The sequence below is a fragment of the Pongo abelii genome, chromosome 19 (assembly GCF_028885655.2).
Source record: "Pongo abelii isolate AG06213 chromosome 19, NHGRI_mPonAbe1-v2.0_pri, whole genome shotgun sequence".
Taxonomy (NCBI): Eukaryota; Metazoa; Chordata; class Mammalia; order Primates; family Hominidae; genus Pongo; species Pongo abelii.
This window is the reverse complement of record NC_072004.2, coordinates 93,030,248-93,050,930: the sequence shown is the minus strand read 5'-3', so window position 1 is coordinate 93,050,930 and position 20,683 is coordinate 93,030,248. Positions and strand designations below refer to the sequence as shown.

The following is a 20,683-nucleotide window of genomic DNA, read 5'->3' as shown; positions in this document are numbered from 1 at the left end:
AAAAATTCCTCCTGTAATTTTTATTTAACCATAAATGTATAATTTTTTAATTACACTTTATACATTACATATGGTAAAAGTGAATGGCCCCTCTCCTTATCTTCCAGATACCCATCTCACCCCTCGCCAAAGGTCACTTCTACTAACATCTTTTGTGTGACTCCATCCAGATTTTTTCTATGTCTTTTCTTATATACATATGCACAAATTTAGTGGTGTTTTCAGAAATGAGATTTATGGACTGTTCCACAACTCTCATAGTAAGAGCTAGCTGGTGATAAAGAAGTGACAGAAACCTTAAGAAAATGATTCTAGCCCCCTGACTCCAAAATGGCAAAGGAATAAGCCACCCTGCCGTCTCTACCAAAGAAAACAGGTTGCAGAGGGAGACAGGAGCCCCTGGTCTGAGGCTCTCCCAGGATGAGTGGCTCATGGAATGTTTTTGTAAATGGAATTCTGGTCTTGCAACTGCAAGGACTCCACTGGGAGAGGGGCTGGAGCTATAGCTTAAGAAGCAGATGGTGCTGCATGAGGCACCCCCAGGAGCTCCCATCTTCTAAAGATGAGCCCACGGAGCTGGAGGGAAGAGAAGGGTATGAACTGGGAACAAACCAGAGCCTTCAAAGGACACAGCACACACACTCAGATACACCCCTTACAGCAACCCTCAGCAAGGTGGACAAGGACACACCAAGTACCCCTGATGTAGTTTGGCTGTGTCCCCACCCAAATCTCATCTTGAATTCCCATGTGTTGTGGGAGGGACCCGGTGGGAGGTAATTGAATCATGGAGGCAGGTCTTTTCCATGCTGTTATTGTGATAGTGAATAAGTTTCACGAGATCTGATGGTTCTATAAGGGGTAGTTTCCCTGCACAAGCTCTCTCTTTGCCTGCACCATCCATGTAAGACATGACTTGCTCCTCCTTGCCTTCCTCCATGATTGTGAGGCCTCCCCAGCCATGTGGAACTGTCAGTCCATTAAACCCTTTTTCCTGTATAAATTACCCAGTCTCAGGTATGTCTTTATCAGCAGCAGGAAAATGGACTAATACACCCCCTCAAGAAGAGGACAAAGGCAGACAATCTCAACTCTCGTCCTATTTCTTCCTGTTCCAGGAGAGAGAATGGTTTTTGAATTGAAAAGGTTAAAACAAAGCATGATGCCAGTCATACTGTGGGAGCTCAGGAACTGTTTGTTGAATTAAATGCAAAGAGGGGATTGCAGCTGGGTATGAGTCCAGATATAAGTGAAAACAGAAAATAGCTACCCCAGCTGCTATGAACAAGTTCCTTCCGCAGACCCTGATGAATCGCATCTCAGGGTATTTAAGCCTATAGGTGTCATCATCTCAGAGCTATAACCAACAATTCTAAGAAATGATGAAGGACAAGAGAAGTGCTGAAAACAGGCCGTGAGCCGCTGACCTGATTTCAAAAAGGGACAAGGAAGAAAATTCTAGAAATGATAGTCCAGTAAATGTGATGTAAATCGTTAGAAAAAGATGATTTTACAGCTGGTTAATGAATGTGTAAAGGAAGTCAACACAAAACCAAAACTCTCCAGGAATAAAACACATCACAATATTGTTGGACATTTTCAGCTAAAGTTCAGCTAAAGACGGGTTCTTTGTCACACGGCCACGAAAGATTAGGCTCGCAGATAATTTGAAGGGTGAGAATAATAGTATTTATTGAGAAAAAAGGAAAAAAAGGGGAAACAGGGACTCAGCAGAGCAAGTCCACCTAGTATAGGATTCCCACCTCACAGATTGAATCCCAGTTTCACCCAAGAGGAGGAGCGGCCAGGCTCCTCCCCGCTGTACATGGTGCGGATTTCTGTGGCTCCACCCCAGGGCGGATTCCTCCCAGTACGCAGGCCGGTTGGAGTTTCTCTGGGGACCCCTTCCCACCTGGTTGTCTCGACAAAGGACCTTATCTCCATTTTCCGTGAGTTATCAGATTTATGGATCCAAAGAATGTCTCAGACAATATACTGACTGGCATATATCTTTGTAAATTAGGTGCTCAAACAGGGACTAGATGGTAGCACCACCAGGTCAATTCATAGCTAGATGGACAGCTGCAGACCATGAGTCACCCTGAAGGACAGCTACAGTGGAGGCCCCGGGGCTCCTTGTTTTGGTGCCAGCCAGCACTTCCATAGAGCCTCAGAGAGAAGCAGGGGCATTTTTGTCAAACTTGCAAATGGCACACACCTGGGAGGGATGCTTCAAGTGAAGGATGATGGAGTCGATACGGAAAATCAACTAAATCAGATGCCACTGTGGCAAAACCAGTGGGTCAGACATTGTGGAGCTCCTTGACACTTAGGGCACCCTCACAAGCTGGGGAAGCCTAGCCCAACAGCAGGGTGCCGTGTGGGAAGCTACTGACCGACGATGGATAGGGATAGCAAATGTCATGGAAGTCGACGATGGGGACACTGCCGGCAAAAGCCAGCACAGCCTGGATTGCGTGAAGCCAACCCCTGGGAAAGCCTCACGCCGCTGGTCAGGTCACATCTGGAATTCAGCCTTCCATTCTGGACACCCTGGTTTAAGAAAGATGGGAGCAAACGAGCGTGTATTCAGGGGGGACGCATTCAGGGGAGTGCCTTCTGGACGTAAGGTGAAGGGTCTGGAAAGAGGAGGAGTGATGGAGAGACAACGTTAGCTGAGCTTGAGCTTGGAAGGAGGACAGTCAGGGACCGGATCTTATCACAGGCTGAGAGTATTTCCCATGCTGCAGGGAGAAAACAAATGGTTATTGAAAACCCAAAGTGACCGTGGCTGGCCCTGCCTCCCAGGGAGAGAGGTGTAATTCCTGCTAGGGAGATTTAAATCTGGCTTCCTGCCCCCTACCCTTGCTGAGGAACAAAGCAGAAAAGGATGGGCCTTTGGGGACCCTGGCAGCGCTGCTGTGCTGCGGAAGTGGAGGCTCACGGTTGTCAGAGCTGGGGAGAGGGGGAACGAGGGTGGAGCCTGGAGGCCACAGGGGCTGGGGATACATGGTCCTAGAAAACACCAATGGGACTTGAACTGGGGGAGAAGCAGGCAGGGCGTGTGTAAAGCAGGAAGTGGGCTAGGAGGAAAGAAGGTGCCTGAGCCAGTGGGCAAAGGTGCTGGGGTGGGAGGGGGTCCTATTCGTGGGAGGTGAAGGAGGTGGAGGAACGGCTCTCTAATGTATGACTGGGGCTATTGGTTGAGTGGGGCTGTGGTGTGAGCTTTTCTCCATCACCAGGCCAAACACTGCACAGTTGCTTGCATGCAAATACTTGTGCGAATATGTTGGGGAAACAGACCTGTGATCCAGGATGATGGGGGCCATAGGAAGCCAGTGCCGGGGATGCTGAGGTGAGGGCCCCTTCAGCAAAGGTAGGACTGAGAGGGAAACCATAGCTACTCCCTACCTGCCCTCCTTGTGCCCTAGACTGCAGGAAGCTCTGGAGGGAGGTGGGGTTCCTTCACATGCAAATGAAGAGTTTGAGGCAAGAATTTTTAGAGCTCAGCTAACAAAGAGGTTTTACCCAAAAGGGGTCAACATGCTTCATGCTGTTCCCTAAAGAGAATTAGGACATTGGATGAGGCCACTGGGGAGAGCGTCCTTGTCACCAGACAGAGGAGCCGATGATGGGCTGGGCCTCCATGGGATGCCATCTAGCCCCCCAGGTTTTAGGTGAAGCTGACAGTCACCGCACGCAGATAACGGAGGGGGCACTTGATGACAAAGAGCCAGAGATCAGCTTAATTGGCTGAAGTTTTTTAAAAGGTGGTGAGAGCAAGTTGTGGTTCATATAACTAAAAAGTCCAGAATGTTCCACATGGCTGGACTCAAATGAGCAGACTACATCTCCAAGAACCTCTCACCACCTCTCAACTCTCCTGTGCTGGCGTCATTTCCCGGCAGATTCTACCCAAGTAGCAGCAGAAACAGCAGCTCCAGCCTTCCATCCTACTGACCCTGCACACCCAAGAAAAGAGAACTAGCCTTTCCCTGTGAACCAGCTGAGACCCCGGGACTGACTCATGGGAGACTGATTTCGTTACCGGAAAGAGGACCCTATCGAGACCCCAAGAGAGGGTTATCGGGATCTTGTGCAAGAAAGAAGTCAGGGTGAGTCCACAGAGTAAAGTGAAAGCAAGTTTATTAAGAAAGTAGACGAGTGGGCCGCGCGCGGTGGCTCATGCCTGTAATCCCAGCACTTTGGGAGGCCGAGGCGGGCGGATCACGAGGTCAGGAGATCGAGATCATCCTAGCTAACATGGTGAAACCCCATCTCTACTAAAAATACAAAAAATTAGCTGGTTGTGGTGGCGGGCGCCTGTAGTCCCAGCTACTTGGGAGGCTGAGGCAGGAGAATGGCGTGAACCCGGGAGGCGGAGCTTGCAGTGAGCCAAGATCGTGCCACTGCACTCCAGCCTGGGCGACAGAGCAAGACTCCGTCTCAAAAAAAAAAATAGACGAGTGGCGGGCGCCTGTATTCCCAGCGACTCGGGAGGCTGAGGCAGGAGAATGGCGTGAACCTGGCTTGCAGTGAGCCGAGATCGTGCCACTGCACTACAGCCTGGGCAAGACAGCAAGACTCTATCTCAAAAAAAAAAAAAAAAAAAGAAAGTCGAGGAATGAAAGAATGGCTACTCCATAGACTCCATAGCCCCTCCGGGCTGCTGGTTGCCCATTTTTATGGTGATTTCTTGAGGATATGCTAAACAAGGGGTGGATTATTCATGCCTTCCCTTTCTAGACCATCTAGGGTCACTTCCTGACATTGCCACGGCATTTGTAAACTGTCATGGTGCTGATGGGAGTGTAGCAGTGAGGATGACCAGAGGTCACTCTCGTCATCTCGGTTTTGGTGGGTTTTTAACTGGCTTCTTCACTGCAGCCTGTTTTATCAGCAAGGTCTTTATGACCTGTATCTTGTGCCGACCTCCTATCTCATTCTGTGACTAAGAATGCCGAACCATCTGGGAATGCAGCCCAGTAGGTCTCAGTCTCGTTTTACTCAGCTCTTATTCAAGATAGAGTTGCTCTATTTCACACACCTCTGACAATTTGACCACCTTGGAAGAAATCACTGTAACCAGGAGGATGCAAGTCACTAATGGGCCAGGACGGCTCAGGGGACCATCTCTGCACAGGTGTATGTGTGAGGGCAGATGTCAGCCTCACAGGTGTGGGGCTTGAACCGGATGACACATGGCAAGTTTCCATCTAACAGTCTATGACTCTACACCTCTGAGGTGTTTGTTCCTTATGCAAGTACCCAAAAGAGAGTTGAATATACAGCAGAAATTGGGCAAATCATGGTTTGGCTGACTTTAGAAATGCATCACCAGATTTTCTGCAGTCCTTTCCTAATTACATTCTTATCAGACTTGATATTCAAATTAGTTAGGGTCTCCTGGGGTCACCTCCACCACCAGGAAGGAGCAATTTCCCTGGCATATGCTGAGTGATGAGGGACCAGCTGTGGGCATGGATAGTCCCTCTGTGCATCATTAAATACTGCCCTCCCTTTAAAAAATAATTTTATAAAGATGAGGCCAGAACTTTCTTGCTTTGGGCTAAATGCCATTTTAAAATTCCTGGCACACAGAACAAGCACAAAGTCCTCTTCAGAAAAGTCATGAGGGTTCAGACAGGGTAGGTCTGTACAAAGGATTCAGGCTATGCAAACAGACAACGTTTCAGAGTGGGGCTAAGGAGGGGGTCGTGATTCAGCCACTTCTGCTTGACCAGAGTATGTAAATGATTCCAGCTCTGATTCCGGAGGCAAAGCTGAGAGAGACTCAGAAGTTAAGTTTATTTTAGAAGCTATCGAGCCTACTGTTCCCAGAATTGTCCTCAAGTTCATCCTACTTAACCTTAGGCAGCTGTCTCTTGGAAGGGGGTGAAGGTCTCCAGCTCCACGTTGGCCAATTACCTCTGGGGCGTGAATCCTGGGCTTTCGTAAGGGCTGGACATAGAGCACAAAGGCAGAGTCTACCAGGCAAAGCACTGCCCTAGGACCACTTTCTATTAATGTGCCATTCTGAAAAAAATGTGTTCCTTGTAGTCACCCCATATGCCCACTGAAGCCCCTAAAAATTCTTAATGCCATCCTTCCATGAAAATCCTCTCCAGGTTTAAGACCTTATTGTTATTCATGGAGACTTTTGAAATGGCCTTTGGGCTGGGCACGGTGGCTCATGCCTGTAATCCCAGCACTTTGGGAGGCCAAGGCAGGTGGATCATGAGGTCAAGAGATCAAGACCATCCTGGCCAACATGGTGAAACCCTGTCTCTACTAAAAATACAAAATATTAGCCAGGTGTGGTGGTGGGCGCCTGTAGTTCCAGCTACTCGGGAGGCTAAGGCAGGAGAATCACTTGAACCAGGGAGGTGGAGGTTGCAGTGAGCCAAGATTGTGCCACTGCACTCCAGCCTGGGCAAGACTCCGTCTCAAAAAAAAAAAAAAAAAAAAAAAAGGAAATGGCCTTTGAACACTCCCTTCTGCCACCCTGCCTGGATGGCTTTTGTCACCCACCCTGTCCTTTGAGCAACTTTCTAAATGTCCACTGTGGCCATTCTGCATTCTTAATTCGTTCCATTGCTCAGCCTCATCTTTTACTATTTTAAATTGGGATGAAATTCATATAACATAAATTAACCACGTAAAAATAAACAATTCAGGGGCATTAGGTACATTCACAGTGTTGTGCAGCCACCCCCTCTATCTAGGGCCAAAACATTTTCAACATCCCAAAAGCAACCCCTGTACCCATCAAGCAGTCCCTCCCCTTCCCTCCCCTCCCCTAACCCCAGGTGACCACGTGCTTTCTGTCTCTGTGCGTTTGCCTATTCCGGACATTTCATGTAAATAGAATTATACACTATGTGGTCTTTTTTGTCTGGCTTCTTTCACTTAGCTAATGTTCTCAAGGTTTGTCTATGTTGTGGCCTGTCTCAATATGTACTTCATCCCTTTTTTAGGGCTGAATGTTATTCCCTTGTGTGTGTATACCACAATTTATTTCTCCATTCATCTGTTGATGACTCTACTTTATACAGGACAATCTGAGCTCCTTGGCTATCTCCTTTATTTATTTATTCACTTTTTACTTATTTATTTATTTATTTTTGAGACAGAGTCTTGCTCTGTTGCCCAGGCTGGAGTGCAATGGTGCGATCTCGGCTCACTGCAGCCTCCGCCTCCCAAGTTCAAGTGATTGTTGTGCCTCAGCCTCCCTAGTAGTTGGGATTACAGGCGTGTGCCACCACACTCAGCTAATTTTGCTGTATTTTTAGTAGAGACGGGGTTTCACCATTTTGGCCAACCTGGTCTCAAACTCCTGAACTCAAGTGATTCTCCCATCTCGGCCTCCCAAAGTGCTGGGATTATAGGTGTGACCCACCGCGCCTGGCCAGCTTTCTTCTGATAGACCCCTCAAGCCCCACTCAAAACTTCCACATTTTCAAACAGCCTGGGGTTGCTGTTTGGCTCCTCTCTGCCTTATTCATGCTGTCTCCTTACCCACAATCATCTAGCCACCCCCACTTATCCCTTAAAGACACCAAGATGACCTTAACCCTCCTGGTCTGAGCCAGGGGCACCTGCTCTGTGTTCCCAGCGCCCTGCGGGCATACCTCTTCCCAGCCCATACTGAAATTCTTGCTCAGTATCTCTGATCCAGCCTCACCCCTCTGCACCTGAGGCTGCAAGTCTTCCACGGTGGGGCTCAAGCCTGCATCCCTACTGAACCTGCATTGCCTGGTGCATGAGGGATGCTGAGCTGAGCTGAAAATCCCACCATGAAGAGGAGTCCCCCTCGAAACAAGACTCATTCGTTTAAGGGGAATGAGTTTCGAGCTTTCTGTCCTGGCTCCTTTCCTTCTGAAAGTGAGCATCACACAACTTGGACAGGGAGGGCTCAGGGGAATCTCATGACTTAAAAAAATGAAATGTTTTGAAGATTTCATGATAGTCGTGCGAACTTGGGCTGTAACTTCCTTCAGAACAAAGCACTCACTTGGCCATTGAAAGGGCCTCTCTGGACGGTTTCTGCTGTCTCTGCAAAGCACTTGGGACACAGCTTCCGTCAGCTGGGTCAGGGAGAATCCTTTGTAAGAGTCATGGAGTCGGCATCCCATGGCAAGGGCTGGTGAGAGCACGTCATTGGATAGCACCAGCAAATTGTTGTATAATACAGAATTGGACTGGCCTTTGTTTCTGGGAAGTCGCCCCCAAATCCTTGGCAAGTCTTTTTTATTCACAGTGAGCCCTCAAAGTCTTTGCTAATGAGGGGACTCAGGGTTAGAACAGCCCATGCCAGAAAGACTGACTATGTGAACGGCAGGCTGAGGCCCTTCTCCATCACCTCCTGGAGGGGAAAGGGACTGGAGATCAAGTCCTGTCAGTCACGCCTACATCATGAAACCCCAGTAAAACCTCTGAGCATCAGAAGCTTAGATGACTGTCCCTGGTTCGTAATCACAAATCAGTCCCCTGGGAGGCTTTGCATGGTCTTGAGAACATGGAAGCTCTGAATTTGGGACCTTCCCAGACCTCCCTCTCCATGCCTCTCCCAGTAGCTGGTTCTGATTTGTATCCTTGCTAATGACACCGCAATCCTAAGTACAGCACTTTCCTGAGTTGTGTGGTTCATCGTTGTGAATTGCTGAATGCCAGGAGGTCAGGGAAACTCCTGAATTTGTAGCCAGTTGGTCAGAGGTGCATGTATCCGGGGCGGCCAGAACTTGCAGCCAACATCTAAAGTGAGGGCCTTCCTGTAGGGGACAGAGCCTCCAACCCATCATCTGCACCAACTCCAGGTGGTTAGTCTCAGAGCTGCATTGCAGATATTATGATGGATAACCGTTTGATCATGCCATTTATGCCATAAAGGAGCACAGAAGTGGGGTATAGACACCTTGTTTTGTGGGTATAGATACCTTGCTTTCTGCCTGACAGCCAATGAAGTCACATACGTGAGCCTCTACAGGAAATCGGTCCTACACCGCTAGAAGTGAAGTCCTGGTCAAGTTGCTGAGAGGAAGATGAGATAATGATGGACCTTGGAGCCAGCCAACTTCCGCCAAGTCATTAGGCGGGTTCATTTGGATTCTTAGGGTCTGAACGCAGAACCTATGGGAACACCAACATCACCACCACATCCACAGCCACACCCATCTACACCCCCGAGCAGTTTACCAATCAAGGGGAACTTAGTGAACAGCTGCTGCTGTGCCTGGCCCTCTGCCGAGTGCTGCAGGGGGCAGGAATATGGGGAATGGGTGACCGCCCTCCTTCGGAAACACTGACATGCTTGCTAATCTCTGTGGTCTTTGATGGTCGCTAGGGAAGCAGAAGACCGCCTGCCTGACTGAAGTCATCAGGGAAGGTATCAGAGGCCAGGTGGGTGCAGATGAATGAGGTCAGGCAGAAGGAAGGTAATGGAAGGCCCCAGGAGGAAAGGGTCCACTTGAGCAAACCCTCAGCGTCCACTGGGGCCAATGCAGATGCCTGCTCACATGAAGTCTGGGGGCACCAGGAAACGGCTCTTGGAACAACTCTGAGGTCAGAGGTTATTCCTGTTTAACAGATGGGAAAACTGAGGTCTAGGGGTGAATGCCCAGCCTAAGAGCACTCCTCTCCTCCGGATGGTATTAACCCCCGAGCCTCCCGATGGACCTGGCCATTCAAGAAGGTGCACTCTTCCTCTTTGACTCATGATATGGGGCCATCCCATCAGTCACCATGCCTGAACATCAGAACAATTTCTAGAGCAGAGCACACGAACCTTCCTTCCCTCAGCAGCACCTCCTAGACCTCAAGAGCCCTGACTGCTGAGACGTGCATCCCTTCGGGGGCCTGACATCTCCTCCACTGCAATTTGAACCACCAGAGGAACAGTCAAGATCTGGAAACGAGACCCGGGGAAAAGGAAATCTCAAATTGAACATGAGACCACAGAAGGTGTCCACATTCTCTAAAGCCCAGAAACCCAGCAGGACCCAGGAGGCTTCCTGGATTTCAGAGTGAGGTTTGCAAGCCCGCCTTATTTGGGGATAAATTGAACATCACGCTAATTCCTCATTAGCCCTTTCCAGCTGTAAGCATGGGGCTGGTGCAAGAGGGATCTCTCATTTCCCCCGACTGGGACCACAGAAAAAGGATGGAAAGTAACTTAAGCTTTTTGGATGTCAAATTGCTGTTACAAAACAATGTTTTTAGGAGTTAAGCAATTAATCCAAACACACATGGATTCAATTTCCTTGAAACTGAAATGGCTTAAAAAACCAAGGAAGAAAACTGCTCAGGGACAAATCCCTTCTGAGTTTGTGAACCCCAAGCCTGTGGAAAGAAAACAACAGAACCACAGTGCTGCCCCCCTTAACACACTGGAAGCTCCCTTCTCAGTGGAGGGAGGATGGGGCAGGCGCGCAGGCCCCACAGTCACGTGGACTGGAGGCCCAGAGGACGCGGACAAGGGAAGGAAATAATGCTCCTTCTCTTCTCAGTGCTCTTTCCCTTCTGGTTTTCTATGAGGCAAGGGAAGAGGTTTCAAGGCAAATGTTCGTTTTCCCCCTGCAATGCTTTATAACTTGGCCTTAGATACTCACTTGGGAGAAAAAGCTTTAATAGAATCCTGTTGGGGCCTTTTTATGACCTCCCCAAACAAAGGAAATCAAACACAAGACAATGTTCATATCCAACTTCTAGGGTCAAATGGGAAAGCAATCAGCTCAAAGTGCAGAAACATTGAGGGCTGTATCCTCTCCCTGGTGCCACTCACTCTGGGTCGCAGATCGGGGACCCGCCAGGCTCAGCCACCCTCTGGTGTGCATCCTTGGGCAAACCACATCCCTGAAACTCCGGTCCCATCTGGAAGCTTTGGGAAGAGCAGATGAAATAATATTGAGTTCAGAACACTAAATGCATGTTGCTAAATCAAGTTTAGCCTAAAGCTGCCTCCTTACATATTTTAAGTTCGGCCTAAAGGTCTTTCTGTACATCGTGAACTATTGATATAACAAGCGGAGGCATCAACAGACTGTAGCCTGCACTTGTACCAGTCACTGAGTTTTGGCCAATCAAAGGGGGCCGACTGAACCGTGTTCAAATAAGGCAAACACCAACCTGTAACCAATCCAGCTGTTTCTGTACCTCACTTTCGCTTTCTGTAGTCAATTTCCTCTTTCTGTCCATAAATCTTCCTCCACCACGTGGCTGCCCTGGAGTCTCTGAGCCCACTCTGGCTAGGGAGGCTGCCCGATTCACGAATTGTTCATCGCTCAATTCAACTCCTTTAAATTTAATTTGGCTGAAGTTTTTCTTTTATCAGAGTGAAAAGATTATATATTTTTTAAACTTGTTAAGCACCATGCAAATGTTTGTCCTTGTCACTTGCTGAGGGGGTGTGGCCCGAGTTCTCACAGTCCCCCAATGATGACAGCCTTATTGTTTTCTTTTTACTCTTCACAACATAGCCCCTCTTCCTTCCTCACCCCCTTCCAACTTCTTTCCCTCCTATGGAGGTTCCAGCTTTACAGTGGAGAAGAACAGGACCTAGGGTCTGACTGCAAGGCTGCGGCCATGTTTCACAGAATTAAATCCACCAGGAACTCTCTCCTTCTCAATATCTGACCTGCCTACAGTCCTTAATCCTCTTGCAGTCCCTAACAGATCAGGGGAAGGTCAGGGGTGTTGTCCGAACCCTGGGAGGGAACCCATTCAAAGACAGCAGAGGGGCCCTGAGGAGCTCCCACCCCAGCATCCACCTCCCCGTGGGGCCAGTGTCTGATCTCCCTCCCTCCCTGTTCCACCCATGGGGTCAGCGTCTGATCACCCTCCCTCCCATTCCACCCGTGGGGCCAGTGTCTGATCTCCCTCCCTCCCATTCCTCCCTCCCTCCTATTCCTCCCTCCCTCCTATTCCTCCCTCCCTCCCATTCCTCCCTCCCTCCCATTCCACCCATGGGGCCAGTGTCTGATCTCCCTCATCAGGTCAGTGTCTGATCTCTGGGAGGGATCCCATCCCACTCGTCAGGCCAGTGTCTGATCTCCCTCACCAGCATGCCAGCACATGCCACTTCTCCTATCCCCAAAAACCAAACTAAACTCTTTTGCCCTGTTTTTCCCTCAAGCAATAGCCCCACATTTCCCCTTTCCTTGGCAGCAAAACTTCTCAAAAGAGCTGTAAACCCTTGCCATCTCCATTCCTCTCCTCCCATTCTCTCCCAGCATCCAGCATGGGCATGGACCCCAACAACCCGTGGAAGCTCCCGTTGTGCAGGTCACCAGCAATGCCATGCCTCGGGATCACTCCCAAAGAACTGAAAACAGAGACTTGAAAGGAGACACGGCCACACATGTTCATAGCATCATTACTCACAGCAGCACAAAGGTAGAAACAGCCCAATGGCCGTCAATAGATGGATGGGTGAACGCAGTGTGGTCTATCCATACAGTGGAATACTATTCACCTTAAAAAGAAACAAAATCACCAAAAGAGTAGATTGTAAGTGTTCTCACCACAGAAAAATGATAGTTTATGAGGTAATGCATGTGTTAATTCATTCAATGTAGTCACTGCACTATGCATGCATAGTTCAAAACCACATTGTACAGCACAAATATATATCTATAAAATTTTGTCAGTTTTTTTTAACAAGTAAATTCAAATGTAGAACAAAAAGAAGTGAAGTACCGACACGTGCTACAATGTGCATGAACCTGGAAGACACGATGCTGGGTGAAAGGAGCCAGGCACAAAACACCACATTGTGTGTTTCCACGGATATGAAACACAGATTAGGCAAACCCCTAAAGGCAGAAGGCAGATGAGGGGTTGCCGGGGGCTGAAGGAGGGGAGACGGGGAGTGACTGCTGACAGGTGTGGAGCCCCCTTTGGAGGAAGGAAAATGTTCTGGAACGCAGCAGTGCTGATGATCGCATGGCATTAGGAAGGTGCTTATGGCCATGGATATGTGCATTTAAAAATGGTTACTATGGTAAGTTTTATGTTATGTGTATTTGACAGTTAAAAGAAAAGATCACCAGTGGCCTCCACATGGTATGTCCAGTGGTTGGTTCTCGGTGGTCATATGACTTGATCCTTCTGCAGTGTGGATACAGCTGCCCATCTTCCCTTTCCCTTGAGAATTCTCTTCCCTTAGCCCACAGGACCCCACTTTGTCTGGATCTCCTCCTGCCCCCTGGCTGCTCCTTCTCGGTCTCCTTCGCTGGGCCCCTAGTCTCCTCACACTCTGACCCCACGAGCCACCCGAGGCTTGGACGACTATTTTCTGTATCCACCTTCACTCTCCCTGGGACTTCATTGAGTCCTGTGGCTTTGAATACCACATAGATGCCCACAGCTCCTAAACTGGGTATCTCCAGCATGTTCTATCCTCTGAATTCCAGACTTACACATCCCACTGTGTCGTCAGCCCCTTCATTCAGACAGATGTTGAATGGGCCTGATATACCCAAACTCAGCTTCCCACTACTCCACATCTCGAATCTTCCCATCTCAGTTGACAGCAGCTCCCGCCCTCCAACTGCTTGGACTTGTCCTTGACTCCTCCAAGACTCTTGCACCCCCACATCCACCTGCCAGTACATGCTGCCAACTCCACCTTGGAAAGTGCCCGGTGTCCAGCCTCTCCCACCTCTGCCATCTCCAACACTCTGGAGCAGCCACCATCACCTTTCACCTCCTACGAGTCTCCTTGCACTTCCCCAGTCTCCATGCCCCCATAGACTGTTCTCTACCATCACAGCTAGCATTTTAACATGCAAATCAGATGTCACTCTCCAGCCTTAATGCACTTGGAGAGGAAGCCAAGGCCTCATCCAGACTTGCCTGTTCACAAAGCCTGCAGCCTCCTCAGCTGCTCTGGCCTCAGCTCACCTCTCCGCAGCTGGTGCGCCAGCTCCCTGCTATCTTCCCGCAGACCAGGCAGGCTCCTACCTCTTAGCCTGTGTACTTGCTATTCCTGCTGCGTGGAATACTCTCTTTCAAGAACACCTCTTCTTGAAGATGCTCTTGAATTCAAAGATATTTGAATTACCAGCTGGAGTTGAAGAGAGGACATGCTGGAGATAAACAGTTTGGGAGTTGTCAGTATCTATGTGGTATTCAAAGCCACAAGACTCAATGAGGTCCCTTCAGGTCTGTGCTTGCGTCTCCTTGGTGAGGCTCCGCTGGAAGCACATTGGACGGTGCACTCCTTCCAGCCCTGGCTGTTGGCTCTTTCTGCTTTGCTTTCTGCATGGAAACCGTCACCTTCTAAGATGCACGCTGTCTCTGTGTTTTGCCATTCTTGTTGCTCATCCCTTCCCTCTAGAATGTCAGCTCCGTGAGAAAAGGAATTAATTTTTTAAAATTCTTGTTGACTGTTATGCCTCATGCCTACAACAGTGCCCAGCCAGTAGGAGGCGCTTGCTAAACAAAGGTTGGATGAATACGGATGAATAAGTGAATATATGAATGAATGAATGAATGAAAACATGGTAAAGATGCCCAACTCTGCTTGTTATGAGAAATGCTTACATGGGGAGCCTCTGTCCTGAGGGGTCCTGCAGTCTGCCCCAAGAGCTTCCCCATGGGGTAGGGATATTAGAGTGCGAATTCTACTCCAGATCTTTGGGGACCCATAGGTCCTTGGGTGCAAGTTCACATCTTACCCAGCCACCTCCTGACCTGACCAGGGGTCTATGCCAGCTCACACCTTCTTTGTGTGACCCGGAGCAGCTGACCAGCCTCCTGGGCAGGCACTGTCCACCTCCGCCAGTATCACCGTTTTTTTACTCACTCCATAGACGGTGCCTGGGTCTCTTGTTGGGAGCATTGTTCCCAGAAAGCTAGAAGCCACTTGGCAGGAGGACTGGAAACACACAGGAATTTATGTCTCCCTTGCCCGTGACTGACAGACTGAGTTCTACATTCTTAGCTCCTGGGTCCCTGATTGGGATATCTCTCGGGTGTGATCATCATCATCCCAAAATTTGCCTGTGCTTGTCCTGATCCTCCACTGCGTAGCCTCCTCCTCCTGGTCTCTCTGAGTCCCTGTTCCATTGTGCAGCTTTCCAGGGCACATCTAACAAATCCCTTTCATGCAGATCCTCCTCCCAGGGCCTGCTACTGGGGACCTCAGCCTAAGACACACTTTCTAGTGTTGTGAGAATTAAAGTTAGATTTGGCAGCACATACATACCAGGCACTATGCACTGCATCCACACATTGAGCCCTCGCAATGCTCCAAGGGGCATCATTGCACCTATTTAAAAGATAAGAAAACTGAGGCCCAAGGTCACACGATAAAGGGCAGCACCAGCATTTGAATATACACGTTTTCCTGACATGAAAGTCAGTGTCTTTCACCCCTCAGCATGCTCCCTATAAATGGCAGCAGCTATGAAATGCCACTGTGCTTACTAGTATATAATGTAGCAACTAGGCAGGGCAGGGTGGCTCACGCTTGTAATCCCAGCACTTTGGGAGGCTGAGGCAGGCGGATCACTTGAGGTCAGGAGTTCGAGATCAGCCTAGCCAACATGGTGAAACCCTGTCTCTACTAAAAATACAAAAATTAGCAGGGCGTGGTGGTGCCTGCCTGTAGTCCCAGCTACTCAAGGAAGCTGAGGCACGAGAATCACTTGAACCTGGGAGGCAGATGTTGGATGTTGCCACGAGCTGAGATCATGCCACTGTACTCCAGCCTGGGCGACAGAGAGAGACTTGTCTACAAATAATAATAATAATAATGATAATAATAATAATAATGTAGCAACTATAGAAGGCCATAATACTCCTTAGTATACATTGTAGCAGGTATGAAATGCCACATACTTACTGGTATACATTGTAGCAGATATGAAACAACACATACTTACTGGGATACATTGTAGCAGGTATGAAATGCCATAATGCTAGAATATAATGTAAGATGTATGGAATGCCACCACACTGATTAGTCTATACTGTTTTACATCAATGAAAATGTGTGTTTATGACTTTTCATCCAAAATGGTTTTTAAATCTTCAACTTATTTCCCTTTTTTAGATTGAAAGAGACTTAAAATTGTGCCCCATCCCATCCCTGAAGAATTTACTACAGGAGAAGGAAAAGTCATCCTGCCGTATTTTTAACTGATCGCTTGCTTGTGCCTGTTTGCTGAGATTTATTCTCCCATTAATCACCGCCCTTCCTTCATTCACGTTAAATATAAAATTGATTAGGAAAGATCCCCATCATGGTTTAAAAAAATAATTAGCTGCTACATCATGTTGCCCACAGTGTGACAGAAAGGAGTGATTAAATTAGGAATATTAAAACCCCATTAATCTGCGCTCAACTTAAGCTCTGCTTGTTCATCTCACGGTGGCGCTTATTATTTCTGACACTGAAAGATATTTGAATTACCAGCTGCAACAAGGTCACTTGCTGAAAGATGTCAGGTCAGCCATTAGTCAAAGGCGGGAGAGGAGACCAGAAGTGGGGACTGCCCATGTGTCAAGGAGGCCCCCACTTGAAGATGCCATTGCGAAAGTGGGCAATGTCCCACACTGTGGCAGGGCCGGGCTGCAGGCACCCTTAGGGCTCTGCCACACATCTCCTCTCCGTCACTTCCCACGGGTCACCTGTGAGGATAGGGACCTCTGTGGTGTCCTGGGCAGGCATCTTTTGCCCCAGCCCAAGCGGAGCCTCCACCCCGTCTGTGGGTACTTGAATGCATGCACTCTAATGACAGTGATTACCTAAGAATGGCAAATGTCGCCTGTTGGATGCTTGCACGTCCCCAGCACCACACGGAGCTCCTTTGCATCTTTTATCTCCTTCATTCCATCAGCAGCCCTGAAAAGTGTTCAGCTCTGGCCTCATTTAACAGGTGAGGGAGCTAAGGCCTAGATCCAGACACTCGGCTAAGGTCACACAGCGGGCAACCAGCAGAAGTGGAATTCAGCCCCACCTGTTGGGCTCCAAAGGGACACCCTTGGCCGCTCGGAGTCCACAGGTCTTCCTCAAGAGGACGTGGCCACGCAAAGGCACAGGGATGCTGTTTCGGGAATCAGTCCTGTGTTGCATGATTTAAAAATGAATTCCAGCCCAGGCGCGGTGGCTCACGCCTGTAATCCCAGCAGTTTGGGAGGCCAAGGTGGGGCAGATCATGAGATCAAGAGATTGAGACCATCCTGCCCAACATGGTGAAACCCCGTCTCTACCAAAAATACAAAAATTAGCTGGGCATGGTGGTGCGCACCTATAGTCCCAGCTACTCAGGAGGCTGAAGCAGGAGAATCTCTTGAACCTGGGAGGCAGAGGTTGCAGTGAGCCGAGATTGCACCACTGCACTCCAGCCTGGACAACAGAGTGAGACTCCATCTCAAAAAAATAAAAAAATGAATTCCAACAGCAATGACAAATCAACTACTATTGCAAAGTGTCGAGCTGGGTACCAGGCGAGAATCTCCCTAGAGCCTGCCCCACCCCCACCCCTGCAGTCTGGTACCTGCGAACTGGAGACAAGTCAGTAACAGGGATGAAAGGCTTCTCACCCCTCATTTCTCCTTAGAGTAAGAATTTGGCTAATGTCTGCTTTCAGCCATGTCTTCATCTACTTCTTCTTCCCCTTTAATGTCACTTGTGCTCTGTTACATGAACCCGAATCACACTCAAATACAGTCATGACTCTAGCCCTGGAGGGACAGGCAGGGATGGTCACTTTCCTGATGTCAGGCCCACTTGCGCTGCCCATGCTGGTGTCCCCTCTGCTGGGTCTGGGGTGGCTGCCTGAGGTCTGCATTCAGGGTGTGCCTGGCTGGGCTAGACCAAGGAGGCATCTTCCTGGAACAGCTGGAAGTGGCAACATCAAAAGGGTGAAGGTGAGCTGATCTGTGGGGAGAATGCCAAGGTCCACGGCTCGGGATCCACCGTCAGGTCTGAACAGAGAGTGAGCGTGCATCGTGGCGGCAGTCCATAGATCTCTCCTGAATAAATGAAGCCACGGAAGGGCAGCTGTGATGTGAGGTCAACGCTAGTTCAGGAAGGAGAGCAGGAGATGCCCAAGGCCAGGGGCTCGGATCAGGGAGGCTGTGGGGGGCGGGGGCTTTTGCACCAAGTCATGGCCACTGGGCCCCAAGGGACAGGCCCTTCAGTCTGTCTGACCCCAGACATCTCCTCTGATGCAGACTGTGCTGTGCACTGTCCCTGCGCTCAAGCTCCTCTTCCTCATCTTCATGAGTGCCGTCCACACCTCGCTCGGGGCTCTTCCTCCCCGGGGCTGGTTATCCCTTTCCTCCCTCTCCCTTCACAAGGAAAAGCTGTGTTGAGGATGGACAGAGACCAGCTTTCCTGGGACTTTTTGCCATCTGGTCCTCTGAGCGAGCACAGCCCTGCCTTGACCTCCGTGGCTTCTCCCCACCCCTGACAACACACTCACAGGGCCCTGTGGGCCCCACTCCTGGTACCAAGTCCCTTGGCTCCCCAGGTGCCCGGCGTGCTCAGGTGCTTGGTTGAGGTTATGGAATTGAGTCTAAGTGGGACTGGAGACCCCCTGGTTCACCCCCTTCATGCCACTGATGAGAAATGAAATCCAGTCCATCACTGACTTTGCCCTACTTGAACTGTTGGCTAGTCACTGGCTGCTTAGAAGAAATTCACACTGGTTATTTAAGAGCAGAAGCATTCAGATCCCATAGAAAGAGTTTTTCTCCATAAAGGATGCCTGGGACAGCCCAGCGTTGGTTCCTGTTACACAGTGTTCTCTGTCTCCATCGCATGCTTACCAGATGTGTCAGTGAGGGACAGGCCTGGGAGGAGATGTGTTTGGACTTGGGCACCCCTGCTTGCCCCAAATAACCACAGTCACGTGCTGGCCACAATGCCAGACAGTCCAAAAATTGTGAGCCAAGCGGGCTGGCAGCCCCGGCCCCCTATTCCTTCTTAAATGGCAGAGAAAGAGCTTCCCCTGACCCCCACAAGTTTTCTGCCTGTGGCAGATGTGGGGTTGTCAGTTCCCTGTCAGGGGCCCAGGTCCAGAAGCACTCAGCTGGATTACTGGAAAAACGAAGATACAAGCCTATAAAAACAGCCTGGCTCCCAGTGAATTCCTGAAGCTGGCTATTTATAGAGGTGGTTTGGAACAGCCTAGGGCCTCCCCGCAGGCCTCCTCAGAGCCTCCAGGGCAGCCACACAGAGGGAGCACATGAAAGATGGGACAAAATGCTTACCTGGCCCGCTGTTTCACGGGGCACACAGTACTTCTGTGTCTGCACGTGCTCTCCAGGATGCTGTACCAGGCAGATTCAGACCTCAGACTCCTGGAGAGCTGCCATTGCTCAGGCTGGGGCCAGGCTCTGCGACATTCCAGAAGGGTGAATTGAGGTCCCACCATCTTCAGCACAAATACTGGGGTTACGGAGGCACTGAGAATGGTCTGACAACAGTCAGTTTGATTTTACATCATTAACTGCATAAAACGTTCTGGAGAAAATGTATTTCATCATGAATTCTGGACAAAGTGTATTACAAGAATAAGAGAGAGATCCTTTCCATCTTTCAGGCTCTTTACGAGTGGCAGGACAGCTTCTGGGTAGGGCCCTGGGAAGGGAGGCTGCTGTGGGCTCAGCACCTCCTCCATCCCTCTGCCCCCATCCTGCCCCTGGGGAGCACAAGGTTCGCCCTGTGTCCTGGCCCTGGGACTGCGCAGAGCTTGTCAAATTGCAAGAATCATGGGCCAGCCAGAAGGAAAGGGCAGAGAGGCACCAGCAAGCCTCGAAAAAATAACCCCGCCCTCCCCGCCTGTGGCCTGAAGTCATTGCGTTAGCCAGAACCTGGAGAAATAAAATCAATTTGATGTGTAGCTTTCTCTGGCTAATGAGCTTTGAAGAGGATTGAGAGTTTAACGCTTCCATTTTCTCAGCAGGAAGGTGATCTGGGCAGGCAGGGGCAGCCCCGGAAGGTGAGGGTTGGGATTTGAGGAGCAGGGTAGAAAGGGTTAGTGCTGTCATTTTGAGTGGTGACATGGGACGGGGTTGAGAGAAGAGGTGGTGTTGAGGGGAGCCTTTACTTGGATGGTCCTGTGGACAGCGAGCAGGGAAGGAGGTGAGAGGCTGTGAACCCACCTCCCACTGAGCAAGCTTGGCACAGGCACCAATGCCAGCAAGGGCTTCTGGGCAGAGAAAGTTGGAGCCTGAACAGGAAGGGGTGTGAGAGAGAGTTAGGAGAGCCTGACTCTGCAAAAAACACAGCGGAAGGTGCCTGGGGAGGAAGGACAGTGGCTGGGAGCTGGCGGGAAAATCCAGTCTTGACTGGAGGGGACCAAGGGACGCTTCAAGCTGCACCCAGCTCAGTGAGCCACCTCAGACCAGCCAGCGGGGCGAGGACAGGAGCCCACACCTGGAGTGAGAGGCCCTGGACTCCAGCCCCCGCTCTGCCATTTACCAGCTGTGTGGCCTCAGATCCTTCCTGATGATTTCAGGCCTCACTCCCTGCACCTGTAGAATGGGGTGATGATGGGTTCATGTGAAGAGAGAGTAAGCCTGGTACATAGTTGGTGGTCAGTAAATGCTTGTGAGCCTGGACCAACCCCTTTCTTGTACTCTTTATACACTGGGAGGATTCATGAGACAACAATTGAGACAGGGGTCCTGCTGCTGAGGGAGGTCAGACGCCTGGCTGGTCAAACTCAGG

The 20,683-nt window shown here is 49.8% G+C and overlaps 1 long non-coding RNA gene across 10 annotated transcripts in view; it reads right to left on the bottom strand.

Annotated features, from left to right (window-relative positions):
* Positions 1-6,486: 6,486 nt before the first annotated feature.
* LOC129051125 (uncharacterized) overlaps positions 6,487-20,683 on the bottom strand; it is a 42,625-nt gene continuing 28,428 nt past the window's right edge. For 2 of the 10 annotated variants that reach the window (XR_008515200.2, XR_008515196.2), the window contains 4 exons: positions 16,750-19,427; positions 12,379-15,268; positions 10,781-10,876; positions 6,487-9,904 (listed from right to left, as the gene is read on the bottom strand). This is a non-coding gene — a long non-coding RNA (uncharacterized LOC129051125). The remainder of the gene's footprint in view (positions 9,905-10,780; positions 10,877-12,378; positions 15,269-16,749; positions 19,428-20,683) is intronic. The other 8 variants (XR_008515197.2, XR_008515202.2, XR_008515198.2 and 5 more) reach the window with 8 other exon arrangements.